At 41.7% G+C, this 15,495-nt stretch overlaps 1 non-coding gene and 1 pseudogene across 1 annotated transcript; one reads left to right on the top strand and one right to left on the bottom strand.

Annotated features, from left to right (window-relative positions):
* Positions 1–15,495, top strand: part of LOC138242774 (zinc finger and SCAN domain-containing protein 2-like) — a 587,776-nt pseudogene that overhangs the window by 515,118 nt on the left and 57,163 nt on the right.
* trnay-gua (transfer RNA tyrosine (anticodon GUA)) lies at positions 11,318–11,405 on the bottom strand. Its single transcript is given in 2 exon segments — positions 11,318–11,353; positions 11,369–11,405. It is a non-coding gene; the product is annotated as a tRNA-Tyr (tRNA).

The following is a 15,495-nucleotide window of genomic DNA, read 5'->3' as shown; positions in this document are numbered from 1 at the left end:
TATTTTCAGCTGGTCTGTTTGCTGCTAACACTGTCACCCTGACCACCCTGAGTAGGCAGGTGTCTGGGTTACGTAAGGAAATGCCAGAAATTTATGACAGGCTGTATCAACAGCAGCAGCGGCTGAAAAGCCTAGGGAAAACCTTACAGGGCACAATTTTAGCAGTAAACCTTCATGCAGCAGTGTTAAATAACACCCTCCACACCGTGGGCAGGATTGTCGACGTGTTACAGTGGGACTATGCTTATGTGCAACAGGTCAGAATGCTGATGCAGGATCTGCTTAGGGAGCTTAGTGCCACGGTAACTAGCCTAGCCATGGGACAGATTCCAACCTACTTGGTTCCACTGTCCTTAGTAGAAGAAGTACTGAGGACAACCACTTCCGAGATGGTGCAGCCAGTGCAAGTACATCTTGCATACAGTCTAGGCAGTGCCATTCCCATACATGTCAACCCCGAAGCCAAGGAAATAGGTTTCCTGTTGAACCTTCCCATCGTGAGTAGCAAGGATATCTATAGACTCAAGTCTATATCGAACGTTGGCTTCTGGAGGGGGGACATGCATGTGAAGTTGACCACCCCACCGCTCGTAGCTTACCAGGAGGATGATCCGAATTTGTACCTTGTTCCAAACCTTGAACTGTGTATATCAACCAAGGATATCCACTGGGTATGCCCAAGTAAGCCATTCCTTAGGGACACAACTCAGAGGTTATGTGGTATCAGAAAGGGGACTGCCACTGAAAAGTGTAAAGCCACAGTGACGAGCAAAAGTGAGGTTAAGGAACTCCAGGTTGAGCAGGTGGGAAAGATTTGGCTGGTCAGCACACCACAGTTACCTGTTACAATAACCTATGACAGACATGATACAGCTACCGAAGTGCAGCTACCCAACCAAAAAGTTTTTCTACAAGTTCCTGAAGGAGCTTGTAATGTTGCCATAGCCAAAATGTAAATGTAGTGGCTCTCTGAAGGCACCAGTTCTGTAGGGTTTGGGCATTTACTGGAATAATTATTAATTGTAGCAGTAAATCACAAAGTTGATTCTTTTGATGGCTTTAGAATCCAACCATGTGACATAACTCAAACAACGCACACACACAGGTACTAATACACGAGGATACATTTATTAATACATAGAATACGCATGTAAACCTAACAGATCTTATCGAGAGGGTTATCAGAATACAAAAGATATATATTCAGTCAGTTACGAAGTGTTACACATATCAAGAGGACATACGTTCAGTATATCATTCATTAAGACCGTTTCGTAAATGAACTTGGTTATAACTTCTACATTAGATACTCAAAACAAGTACATAACTCTTAGGAATTAAATTGATATCAACTGGTTGGGATAACAATTAAATTCTCGCGCTGTAATGCATTGAAATTAAATACTCATCCAATCTCTGGGGATTCAGATCTCCTGCGGGCACAAAGAAACAGTTGCAGGCTGTTGCTGTCAACCGGCTAGTTAGTGTTGGCTTTAACTAGCAAAGTTTGTGCACAGGAGAAAAGATGACTGTGGGTCCCAGCAAGTCAGGAAGAGGACCGGTTCGTTCCTGATGAAGCGTTAGTTCTGAATAGTGATTCAGCTGTCCACAGTTCCGACCTGTTCACGAGGCCTGCTGCTGGTGCTAACGTCGGGTGGATCCTCTGCTTACTCTCTGGCAACCTCCGCTCTAGACTCTTAGAACAAAGGAAAGTTCTGGCACTCGGACACACTGGCCATTCCGTGGTTGTCCGGGCTGAGTCTCAGGATGGTCAGGAGGCGCGCTGCGAGAATGTCCTGCCCTTGGGAGCCTCCTGCTCCTGGGCCGTCCTGGCCTGGAATTCTCCTTTGAATTCCCTTTAGAAAAGTCCACAGAATTCTCCTGAATCCCTTCTGAATCTTACTGAATCTCTGTGTTGCCTGTTTTTACCTGGAGGAACTTCAGCTCATTGATTGGCTGAAAGTTCCATGGGCATCAGAGTCCCACGTGGGTTACTCGGCCCTACCAGTCCCTGGTTGGTTGATCAAGGTGAGATATGAGTCACTTACTCCTGACACTTAGGAATGCAGTCCAGATGTCCAACTGGCACTCCCTAGACAGATAGGCACCAATGGATGACCATTGATCATGATAGCCAGGCTTAGCTAAGTGCATCCCCATTTGGGAGCTGTCCCTTATCAAAAGAAAACATCTTAAATCAGCCTGCATGAATAGTTTCTCTGTGGCTGCACCACAGAGATGAACAGAGAAATGAGGCCTAATTTGGGAAAGCTCAGAAACACTTAATTCTGCCTTATTAATAAGCCTCGTCGCTACACTTTCAATTCTAATAATACAGTGTGTCATTTCCTGCCCCAGTCAGAGGAACAGACAGTGAGCCTGTCTCTCAATAATAATAATACAGTGTGTGATCTCCTTTCCCAACATGAGGAACAGACAGGAGTGAGCCAGGCTCTCAATAATAATAAAGCAGATTATGATCTGCTGTCCCAGCCTAAGGAACAGTCAGGAAAGAGCAGGTCTCTCTATAATAATAATACAGTTTGTGATCTCCTGTCCCAGCCTGAGGAACAGACAGTGAGCCTGTCTCTCAATAATAATAATACAGAGTGTGTCCTCCTGTCCCAGCCTGGGGAACAGTGAGCCAAACTCTCAGTAATAATAATACAGTGTGATCTACTGTCCCAGCCTGAGGAACAGTGAGCTTGTCTCTCAATAATAATAATACAGTGTGTCATCTCCTGTCCCAGCCTGAGGAACAGTGAGGTTGTCTCTCAATGATAATAATAATACAGTTTGAACTCCTGTCCCAGCCTGAGGAACAGTGAGCCTGTCCCTCAATAATAAAAATACAGTGTGTGATCTCCTGTCCCAGCCTGAGGAACAGACAGTGAGCCTGTCTCTAAATAATAATAATACTGTGTGAGCTCCTGACCCAGCCTGAGGAACAGTGAGCCTGTCAATCAATAATAATACAGTATGTGATGTCCTGTCTCAGCTTGAGGAACAGAGAGTAAGCCTGTCTCTCAATAATAATAATTCAGTGTGGGATCTCCTGTCCCAGTCTGAGGAACAAACAGTGAGCCTGTCTCGAAATAATAATAATACAGTGTGGGATCTCCTGTCCCAGCCTGGGGAACAGTGAGCCAGACTCTCAATAATATTAATAATAATAATACAGTGTGATCTACTGTCCCAGCCTGAGGTACAGACAGTGAGCCTGTCTCTCAATAATAATATAGTGTGTGACCACCTGTCCCAGACTGAGGAAAAGACAGTGAGTCTGTCTCTCAATAAGTATAATACAGTGTGTGACGTCCTGTCCCAGACTGAGGAAAAGACAGTGAGTCTGTCTATAAATAATAATGATACAGTGTGGGATCTCCTGTCCCAGCCTCGGGAACAGTGAGCCAGACTCTCAATAATAATAATACAGTGTGATCTACTGTCCCAGCCCAAACGAAACACAGTGAGCCTGTCTCTCAATAATAATAATACAGTGTGTGATCTCCTGTTCCAGTCTGGGGAACAGAAAGTGAGCCTGTCTCTCAGTAATAATAATATAGTGTGTGATCCACTGTCCCAGTCTGAGGAACAGACAGTGAGCCTGTCTCTCAATAATAATAATACAGTGTGTGACCTCCTGTCCCAGCCTGAGGAACAGTGAGCAGTCCTGATAGTTACCGCTTTCCTGATTTAGCTCAGCAGCTTTTATTTCGCCTGAAGCGCAGGCAACTTGTGAGAACAGGTTGGGTTTGCTGTGCTCAACTGGCTCGGCGTCTTCGTGTCGTAGCGCCGCAACGGTGTGTTTTCCTTCCTTCTCTTTTCAGCCCGGAAGAAACATTTTACTTGTTCCTTTTGTAGCCCACGCATGCCGACGCCTGTGTTGTGTTGTGGATTTTCTCCTTCTTGAATTTGTACTCCTCCTCCCTCTCTCTCCCTACCTCTACCTTTCCCTCTCTCTACCTCTCCCTTTTCCCCTCCCTCTCTCTACCTCTCCCTCTCTCTACCTCTCCCTCTCTCCCTAACCCCCTCTCTCTCCACCTCTCTCCCTCTCCCTCGCCCTCCACCTCTCTCCCTCTCTCTACCTCTCTACAGCACTACCTCTCTCTAACTCTCCCTACCCCTCTCTGCTCTCTCTCTCTCACTCTGGAGTTTATTTTCCAGACAGAAATCCAGCTCCGTCCCTCCTGTGGAAGATTGGTGATGCAGGATGAGAGCCCCTAACCGAGAGCACTGCAGCGGCAGGTTCTGTGGTCTGTTTCAAATCCGCCCGCGATGAGACACAGAGGAGAAATGAAGAGCCCCAGTTGCGCTAGAAAATCACCAGGGAAAGAGACTTTCAATGTAAGAAAAAAAAGTCGTTAGTAACAGACATAATATGTTTGTTTTGTTTTTTAATCGCTGCGATGTGTGACTAAGCTCATACGACTAAGAGTTGCCCCCTTTGTCTAGATCTGGTAACCTGCTCGTCGCTGGTGGGCCAGATCGTGTCCCCCGTCACTATACTGGTGCATTAGGACCCACGCAGACCGCAGGGTGAGCGCCCCCTACTGGCCCCACAGAGAGGGAGAGGTAGAGGTAGGGAGAGAGGTAGGGAGGGGAAAAGGGAGAGGTAGGGAGAGAGGTATAGAGAGGGAGAGGTAGAGGTAGGGAGAGAGAGGAGGAGTACAAATTCAAGCAGAGGCCTGAGTGGAACACTGTCGTATGGCCCTGACATCAATCCCTCAACTCTCTGCATAAAGCAGTGGCTTATGGCCATGACATCCCACCCCCACCACTCTCAATGGAAAGCACTGTCATTTAACCATGACATCCCACCTCCACCGCTCTCTACGTAAAGAAATGTCGTATGGCCCTGACACCCACCCCTCCACTCTCTGCGTAAAGCAGTATCGTCAGGCCCTGACATCCCACCCCCGCCACTCTCTGCATAAAGAAGTGTCGTATGGCCCTGACACCCACCCCTCCACTCTCTGCGTTAAGCTGTGTTGTCAGGCCCTGACATCCCACCCCCGCCACTCTCTGTGTAAAGCAGTGTCATATGGCCTGACACCAATCCCTCCACTCTCTGCATAAAGCAGTGTCTTATGGCCCTGAAACCCTCCCCTCCACTCTCTGCATAAAGCAGTGTTGTCAAGCCCTGACATCCCTCCCCCGCCACTCTCTGTGTAAAGCACTGTCGTATGGCCCTGACCCCCACCCCTCCACTCTCTGCATTAAGCTGTGTTGTCAGGCCCTGACATCCCACCCCCGCCACTCTCTGTGTAAAGCAGTGTCATATGGCCCTGAAACCCTCCCCTCCACTCTCTGCATAAAGCAGTGTCATCAAACCCTGGCATCCCACCCCCGCCACTCTCTACGTAAAGAAGTGTCGTATGGCCCTGACACCCACCCCTCCACTCTCTGTGTAAAGCACTGTTGTATGGCCCTGACATCACACCCCCACCACTCTCTACGGAAAGCACAGTCATATAGCCCTGACACCCACCCCTCCATTCTTTGCATAAAGCAGTGACGTCAAGCCCTGACATCCCATCCCCGCCACTCTCTATGTTAACCCCTGTTAACTCGCTTGCTGAATGATCTCTGGTGAGATTCAAGAGGTGTTTTCTTCAACAGCCACTAAAAGTCTGATGACCTTCTCTGGATTTCCTGAATATGACGTAAAATTAGTTCAAATCATTTGGTAGTTAACAGAACAAAATGCTTTGGAGGTACATTTAAAACAGCAGAGCAACACTGTAGCACTTCGTGTGTGACTGAATTTAATTGTGTAAACCTGGCTCTCTATGAACACGAGCAAAGAGTTCTCACTCAACAGAAGACTGCGATGTGAGCACAATAATATAAGACATCTGGAGACACCAGAGATTGAACTCAGGACTTCATACATGAAAAGCATGCACTCTACCACTGAGCTACATCCCCTATGGCACAGATGGTGGAACTGACTTAAAGATGTGCATATGTTTACTGACCACAATCCACCCTTCATGAATAATTGAAATGAATAATTTATTTTTATATCCAGTCACATGGGCGACGGTGGTTGATTCTTCAACGGGGGAGTGCGTTTTCCTACCTCCTTACTCGACTGTCTTTCAATTATGTTTTCTTTGAAACCTTTTTGCATCTTTTAAGTGCTTGCGATTAAATTACGCATAGAAAAACAGCAGTACAGTTGATGTTCATGGACCGATGCACACAACTCCAGTAATAAAGCCCTGTCTGTAAATATTGTAGAAGAACATTAAAGGGCGAAACAACGCTCCAACCACGGGAATGGTAACAAGAAGGATCGTGTTCTTATTTAATATGTGCTTTTGAATTGCCTTGTCAATACACACAGGCTTTAGAGATGGACCAATTATTTACAGTGGTGTTTGTAAACAAAGATGGAACATGTTATTTCTATACCAGGAAGAAAGGAGCAGACTCTTAAACTTCAAGAGACAGAAACAGCACCTCATCACAGCTAACATTAATTAAAACATCGTAACAGAAGAGTGAAGCCTTGAGTGAATCAAATTAGTTTTTGTTGGTCATCTGTGTCTTCATAACTTTGTAGGTGAGAGAGAGGATTGCGAAAATGTGCAGGTGGTTCTCAGAAGTGCGTTGGTGGTATAGGTTCCTTCAAATAACTGAGCCAGTGCATCCCCAAATCTTTTCAAGATGATCTGTGATTTCTGAGTTCTTGACGGATTCAGGCTCCTTCTCAGAGGTCCTTGCTCGCCAAATAACTTTGCATCTGAGGAAGAGCACCACGGAAAAAACCCAACTCAACAAGCGAGTGCGTTGGTTGCTCTTGCTCTTCATGCAAGGAGCTGTTTTTTTTTCCTCGCAATAATCATTATTAACCAGAAACAGCAGCACAGGTAGGTCGCATTTGTGATTATGTCACTTGTCTGCTTCAGCAAGGTCAATAAAAGACTCTGAAAGTAGTAAAGCAAAACTGAACTCAAAATCATATTAGGAATTCTGAGCGATATCTCCATACAGGTCATCCAATAAGAACGTTGAAATATTTGAATATCATCTATCTGTAGATTGCGCTGCTTTTTACCCAGAGTAAAACTATTGGATTGAAGGAATGCTAACCACTGGGTTTAAATGTATAGTTGTTATTTGGAGAAATCTGTAAACTCGTGATCGACAGTGCTGATTATTTTCCGGAGACGGAGCACTGATGACCTATCCGAGCTAATTGATAAAGCTCACCCAGTGGATACTCTAGCAGAACGTCAAAGAACATTCACCTTTGTACCCAAAGAAACCAAAGGAACAACATCAGGAAGCACAATCAATTCCCCTTTTAAATCTTTCCTGTAAGGTATGCTATGTGAATTCATGAAGTTAATCCTCTGATCTCTTTTGATCACGAACAAAGTACTTCTGATGGAGAGCTATGTTCAAAGATTTAATAAGCTTTACCCCTGCCAACGATTCGGCGTGAAGAATTAAAAGTTTCACAGACAAAAGCAGCTCACCACCACAGCCAATATTAAATGTACTGTACTTGCCGGTACACTATCATGTGCACTGCCTCAAAAGTGATCTTGGCAGATGTTGTTCCCTACATAAAGCTGAACTTGCCAAAGAGAATTTCTGTTGAGAAAACAAAATATTTTTTCTGCCTTGATGTTAAGCCTGTCTTTTAGAAAGTCTATCTCTAAACACCTCCTGCAGCCTAACAAAAAGCACTTTTACTGATCGTATTACAGGTCTTAAAATATTAACATTTGGCGGTGGTGGGATTCAAACCCACACCCCCAGAGAGACTGGAGCCTAAATCCATCGCCTTAGACCGCTCGGCCACGCTACCTTCCTCCATGTCCATCTTCCTCACATTGCTGGCTTGGACTGGGGGGCTTCAGCTCTTGTCGTCGGATCTAATGATATCATGACATGTGGAAGTGACTGCACCTTCATCTTCCGAGATGCTTTCAATAGCACAAATGCTACTTTCACCGGCACAAACATAGCAATAACGAAGGAGGTGGGTTTCATCCTTTGTGCTGTTTGTAGGGGCACAACTCTACGGTGATCTACTGACTTGAAGAGCAAAAATCAAAATCCTCTGCTACTACTATTGCTTTTTTCATAGTTTCTTCAAATCCTTCATTTGAACGTCGATTTTGAAGGATATTGATGATAATACCACATAAATTGTGGTTTTCTTGTGATCGCCAATTTTATTCAAATACCAGCCTTTTTTACAGTTCCTTGCACGTTTCACAAGGTATAATAGCCCTCCTCGCATCCTCAGCTAACATATTTTAAAATTACAATAGATTATACAGCATGCATGTTTACATTTATATTAAAATTAAAGTAAATATACAAGAATACATACAGTGCTAACCCAATAATTCTTGTCAGGTTCTGCAACAAATCTGCGTTGTTATTTTAACATGTTTCAGCTGAGGGTGCAACAGGAGTATAAATGAATTTTCCCGCCAGCCATTCAAAGACCAAATTCCATGAGTGAACATTATTTTCTCAGATGTTGCCGGCATTGGACTTTGCCGGTGGTATTGAATTATGTCCACAACTGTTGTAGTAGTTCCTTCTTGAAATTCGACACGTGCAAAGCACTCGTAATATCATAGGTGTTAAAGTTCGCTGAGTCTATTCGAGTCATGGTGTGTATCCCTGCCTATCATTGGGAGACGGGTAACTTTTTTACACTCAGATTCCAATCTTCAATGCTTTGTGTGAGAGCTTACATAACTTTCATTTTCTCACAATTTCTGACGATTGTTCCAAAGGGGCACCCTGTCAATTCCGAATACTTTTCAAAAATCTGCCTGCATGTTTGATTATTGTCATTTCATTTAGAAAAAGTTCAATATTGATCATAACTAAAGAAAATAATGATCACGAACAAAAAAGGGATAAAGATGCAAGTCGATCTTGAATCAGAGTTGGGTGAAACGGCTTCTGTTCTGATATGGTTGTATGAGAAACAGGAGGAATCGCCAATCTCCTATAGAACATGAGTTGAATCAGGAGTGAGACATTTCATATACTCGTGCATATGTCAACGCCTGACCTACATCGTAAAACTAAATTAAAAACTAACATTAAGTTGTCAGAGTCATTCATTTATATACAAACAAGAGACAGACCAAGTAATAATTCTACATTAGTTCAGGTGGGTAAACTTGAACTAACTAACTAATAAACCTTTTAATAATTCTACATTAACGTGTCCTACATTAATCAGACTAATTGACATGGTCTGATTCAGAGCCTGTGCAGTTCGTGCTAATTACAACAAGGACAGTTCTGATCCCTCATCACCGAACTGAACACAAGTTCAGCTGTTCTCCAGTTTTGTTACGCATGGTTTTTCATTGCAATTGAGTTCAGAGCTGGAGCTGATCTCCAGACAGTACAGTGTTTTGGGTAAGTTGTCGAAATTCGCATGAGGCTGCAGACAACTTACCCAAAGTGTTTTCTATAGCTTTCAGGTGGAGTTCATTTATATAAAACAACGTAAGTGGTATAAACGCAACAAGCCAGACGGCAGTCCAACTTATAATTTTCTGACGCGAGGCCTGACGCGTTATTCATTATGCCACTGACCCTGCTATTGTAGTGCTAAAAAACACGTTTTCTACATTTATGTCTGTTCACTCTAAAAACTCTAAAAAGGACAAAGGGTTTGTGTGTCCCGCTAAAATTCCGCTTCATTTCGAATGCAAATAAAAACCGTTTTGTTCCAAGAAATCATAGATTTGTCACATCCTTCATACTATACTTCTCTCTTGTATTAGTAAAGCATTTTGATTTAAACTGAACAATATATGAAAGGTTTCATCTATACACTTACACATAATAAGTATACGAATAAATACTCGGAAGAAGCCGCAGCTCAGGTATTAGAGAGATTTAAAATCGGATCGGAGGATTTAGAGTCCAGACTGCAAACCAACAGCTTACATAGGTCTTTTATAGAACCCTTTTGATTTCCTCTACTTTGTCCCTGTGATGTCATTGTCCTGCTCGCAGCCGAGCCCGACACACGTCTGGTTTCTGTCGCTTGACGCACACCCTGCGGTCCATGCGGGTCCTAATACCCCAGTACAATGAAGGGGACACTAAACTGTAAACAGGTGCCGTCCTTCGGCTGAGACGTAAAACCGAGGTCCTGACTCTCTGTGATCATTCAGGAGAATGGTGGTGGTGGAGGGGAGTCCCCATTACCTGTAAAGCGCATTGAGTGGAGTATCCAGAACAGCGCTATATAAGTGTGCATAATAATAATAATTATTATTGTAATGTAAAATGCAATAAAAAATAAAAAAATATCAAACTTTGATTCAAAATAGATTAATGTAAAAACTGATAAAGCTAATGCTTTTTTCAGGGCTATAGCTGTAGCTGCGAGAAGGTTAAAAGCGCACAAGTGATCTGTCTTTCGTCAAAGTAATTGCCGGAGCAGTAAGACGCAGAGCACCATCCAGCAGCTGTAGACGATGTTCGGGGAAGAGCTAATTCTGTTTTTAGCACAGGGAGTGAGAATGAGCTCAGTCCGGCTCCGAGCAGAATCCATCCTGGTTTGGTTACAGTGCGCCTGAGGATCTTTGGATCGCAACGTAAAAAAAACAATTGCTCACATCGTGTGACTTCCACGACAGGAAGGAAAGATATCACTTAAAAAAATCAGAACTGAAGATTTGGATCCTGGGCCTCAATTTGATCAAATTATTAAAATAATAACTATTAAAATATCAAATTGTGTTTCTGCAACATTTCGTGCACAGTACGCCATTTTTATCTAAAAATAAAACAACAGTCACAACGAGAGCTTACACGCAGTCTGGGGTATATTCCCCTTTTATATTTTTGCCACTTTATATCGAACCTGTTATACTCCCAGAAGTGCACAGTAGCTTGTACAAATGTACAATTCACCACTGGTATAAACAGATGTGTGCCGTGCCTTTGTAAGCATTTGTTTAAAAAATAAGTTCACAATACAATAAAAACACAGAAAGCACAAACTTCATAATACAACGATACAAAACCAATACCAAATCATTATGCCAATTAAGTACCTATTCTTTGAAAACAGAGAACACCTTTATATCTACAAAAAACTTGACATTTGTATGTATTTTTGAATTACAAAGCAGACAGAGTAGTCCCTTAATTCAAAGATCGGATCTTGGCCAAAACAAGACAATCAGACGTGGGCTGAATTCGGAACAGGAACCTCTACTTCGTCGTTTATTGAACTTTTGATAAATGTCTGAATGAAACAGATTCGCTTTTTTAACTCTTTGATTAAAGTACACAAAAAGCACCTTCCTTCGAGCCGGAATCGAACCAGCGACCTAAGGATTCCCTACTGACTCCACTACAGTCCTCCGCTCTACCAACTGAGCTATCGAAGGGACGTCAAGCAATGCTCCCTAGCACATACTGCCCAATGTAGTGAAATGTTCCGGGTGATTTAAATCCCACTTCGACATCAAGTTTCCAACTCGTTTCCTTAGTCTTGTTTACCTTGAATTTAAGCCACGAACCAGGATTCTACTGTATAAACTTCCAGGGATATTACAAAATGTTTGATGGGGCATCAATCATTCCAGGCGGAAATTGACTCCTTTTTTTTCTCGAGGGATCATATTAAACATTTCATTAGTATCGAGAGGAGGATCACCATGAGACACAAAACAAATAGTTTCTTTCTGTCTTTATTAGAAAGTAGCGTTTGTGCTACATTAATAATATTTTCGTGGAAATAAAGAAGTTTCGAAATGTGGTTTTGAGTTAAATATTAGCGTGTTCATGTAATTAGTTTGTGTTTGTCATTACTATATATATATATTGCCATGTTACTAGAATTTGTAACTGAAGTTTACTAGTTGTGTTTTTTATGATGGTTAGACATTTGTTGATTACAATATTGTATATAATGTATAATTTGAACTACATATTTTTCAGGTGTGAATAGTTGTATATTTTAAGAATAAATTTCTAAAATAAATCATTGGCTTTATTTACTAGTTTCTACACCTATAAAAATCTTTCTTTGATGTATAATAGACCTTTAACTATATATGTATAGTAGTCTTCTAAATTTATCCGTATAATAGAACTACAACCATTTATGTATAATAAACATATAATCAATTTCATTCTAGACCAGTTACGGAGCACAGTTACACGTCTGGTATGCGTTCAATAGTCGTATATTCTACATCTTTTGCCCACTGGGATGTGCCGATTTTAACTTGGCAAACCAAGATACACATTTTCTAATGAAACCTTAATTAAAAGACAGTATGTTTCTCGAAAGCGTGTTATGTAAAAAAAGAGAAAAACGAAAATATATGGATGGTAATCTTTCAAAGCTGAAGATTTTACTTTTGAAAAATTGACATTTTATGTACTGTATGCAGATGCATTCGCTGGTTTTAGAACTTTGCTGTACTTCCTGAATCATTTTCAGTATTATAAAGTGGGTGTAGATTTTTCTTTCAGGTTAGGACGCGAGTGTGTACATGTGTTTGATTTTCGTTTCACTGATTCTCATTGAAGATTTGGGAATTAACGACGAAAGAATCAGTTGCCTCGGAAAGCAGAAGGTTTGGTTCTCAACGATATTGAAGACACGCCCATGTAGAGCAGCGGGTGATGATTTGTGCTATAAAAGACCAAGTGCTCAAAGTGACGTCTGCGTTTACCGTTTAGACTTTTCATCTCGGGCGCACTTTTAGAAAGCAAAGATAGAGCAGTTGTGTTGAATCACATTATAGCAGCGGAAGCGTGCTGGGCCCATAACCCAGAGGTCGATGGATCGAAACCATCCTCTGCTATGTACACTCTATGCACGATTGATAAGCATACCATCAGTTTAATGAAGTGCATTAAAACTGTTTTTTTCTCTCGTGTGTATGAAAGCTTCACACTTAAGGTACTATTTCATCTTTACCAATAGCAGATGCCCAAATGTATCTTTGGTTGTTCTGCGATCCTTCATAGTTTCCTCAATTCCTTCAAATGAACATCCATATCAAAGCAATTATGTATATATATATTACAATTAAGGTACATATTAAAAATATCAACGCACATTTGTATAATGCTCATTTAATAATGATTGTCAAGGATTGTCAAGTTCTCCAACAAATCTGTGTTCTAATTTTAAAATATTTTTGCTAAGGATACAACGGGTGTATAAATGAATTCTCCCAACAGCCAGTTAAAGAAAAATTCCACACGTGAAGATGGTTTTCTTGGACATTGACTTAGGTACTTATTTGTTTACTTGTTGTAGATGCACACGAGTAAAACACAAAGATTTCCTGCCACATTCAAGAGGGTTTGCGAAGAAATCCCTTCAATTTTTAGCGGAGATTTTGTTTACATCATCACAATCTGAAGCACGTCCCTGAGTACGTTTGACCCACCAGCCCTTTGTTTAACAGCTGCACAGGGACACATTCCCGTTGCTTTTCACAACTCACATGTTTGTAGTTAAAGAAAATAAAATACTGTCATTTTCCTGCCAGCTGGCAGTATTTCTTCTGCACTGACTAAGAGTAACCAAGAAGTTCATTTCATCTTTCGCAGGCTGTAATCTACAGAAAAGGAAGTGAATACTTGTATTAAGCTAAATCAAGCCGACGGAGTTGCACTGCTGTTGTTTTTCTCCACTTTTCGTTAAAAGGAGAAAAAATCACTGGCATTTTTTGGAAGCATTTCTTCTGTCCTGAGAAGCAAGATTTGTATTTTATCTTTCAGAAGTTGTATGAATTTCTTGAAGTTCAGAAACAACTTGTTCCAGAAAAGAAATTAACACTTGCTTCAAAGTAAATCAAGACGTCGGTGTCTCTTGCTGTGTGTGCTCTTATCTGTCCATCTCTCTATCCTCTTCTCTCTGGCAGTCTGTGTAGAGTATCTGAAGGGGATGTAACACCACTTGGAAAAGAAAAAAATTCTCAGGAAAATTCTCAGGCAGAATAAAAAATCATTATTCTCTTCTCAGTCAGATTCACAGCTCAGACTCACACTCAGACAGGATCTCAACTCCGTACTGCTCTCTATCCTCACAATCCAGAACCAGAAGATATTCAGACAATCAGTGCTGCTACATGAACAATATCAGACAGAACAGCCTGGACTCATGTCACATTTCCCCCTTTTATCTTTCCTCCCAGCCCTCTTAGAGACATAGAAGAGCTCCTGGTTCTCCTCTCTGTGAACTGGGCACAGGGGTCACTGATCTGGCAGTTGTGGGCTCTGTTCCAGGTCGAAAGCAAGAAGGATCTATTAACGCTTTCCAGGACTTCCAAACTCTTCAGTATTACTTTCTTTACTGTATGTCAGCCTCCCAAAATGTTTATAAATGTTTTATGAGTGTGGAATTATCTTATTATTTATATACAGTATTTATGTAATAAACAACAGTAGTGACACTATGATCGGTATATTGATTATTTGTAGCCTATGGTCCGATGGTCGTGTCTACAATAGTGACCATTTGACCAGTCTGTAGCTCTGAGCAGTGGGACTCAGATCACACAGAAGACCCGCCTGTGTGTGATTCCATACCAGCCCTGGGATTCAGCTACTCTCACAAATGTCTCACAGACCGTCTTATAAATTTACAATTAGATGAAGTCATGTAACAGTTTTACAGATAATTTAAATAATCAGACAGCAGTTTTGGCAGTGGATACATCTCCACATGGGAGAAAGGAACTGAAATATATGTGCTCACTGTAAAGTAGGAAGAGGTGGTCAGACAAGCAAAACAACTTTGCAGATAATGTGAAGTGACATTGTTTTGTGTCAATCAGCTCACAGATTTCGCTTCATGTGCCTTAAGCTGTGCAATTTGTATGGTTGTTGAATGAGATTGATTTCTTCACAAGCCCAGTCAATTGACAGTGGAGAGCTTGCCGACACACACCTTCATGAAGACTCTCTTCATTGTCAAGTCGCCTCCTTTGCATACAATAGTAGCACCGACACTAAGAGAAAGGATGAGAAATAGCGTTTATCAAGCGATTGCAGTGTTTGTTTGACTGAGGATCCTTGTGTGCTGAACTGGCCTCTGGAGAAGTGTAGTGCAGTAAAACAGAAGGTTTGTGTCACTCAAGATTGTTACAGAACAGAACAATACAATTACAATACTTTTATGAGAGTAAATATTACTGGTGCATCACAGTTCTTATAATGGTGAAAACAGGAGCACCTTCTCTACATTTTTGACTGAAGTATTTAAATGGAAAGAAATACTATCACTATGCAATTCATAAATGCAATTGACCTCCTCTAAATGTTCTAGTTTGATGAAACAATGTATGGAATTAGGTGACAATATCGGAATTCATTCAAATGCTCAGGATTAATTTTCAGCAACAAAAAAAGTGCTCGGAAATATTTTACAAGAATGAAACCTTACATTCACCTAAATAAACATTCACCATCTACATTAGCAGAGAACAGTAGGACAGAAGGTTAGTGTCACTG

The sequence above is a fragment of the Lepisosteus oculatus genome, chromosome 14, assembly GCF_040954835.1.
Source record: "Lepisosteus oculatus isolate fLepOcu1 chromosome 14, fLepOcu1.hap2, whole genome shotgun sequence".
NCBI lineage: Eukaryota > Metazoa > Chordata > Actinopteri > Semionotiformes > Lepisosteidae > Lepisosteus > Lepisosteus oculatus.
This window is presented reverse-complemented; position numbering and strand designations above follow the sequence as displayed.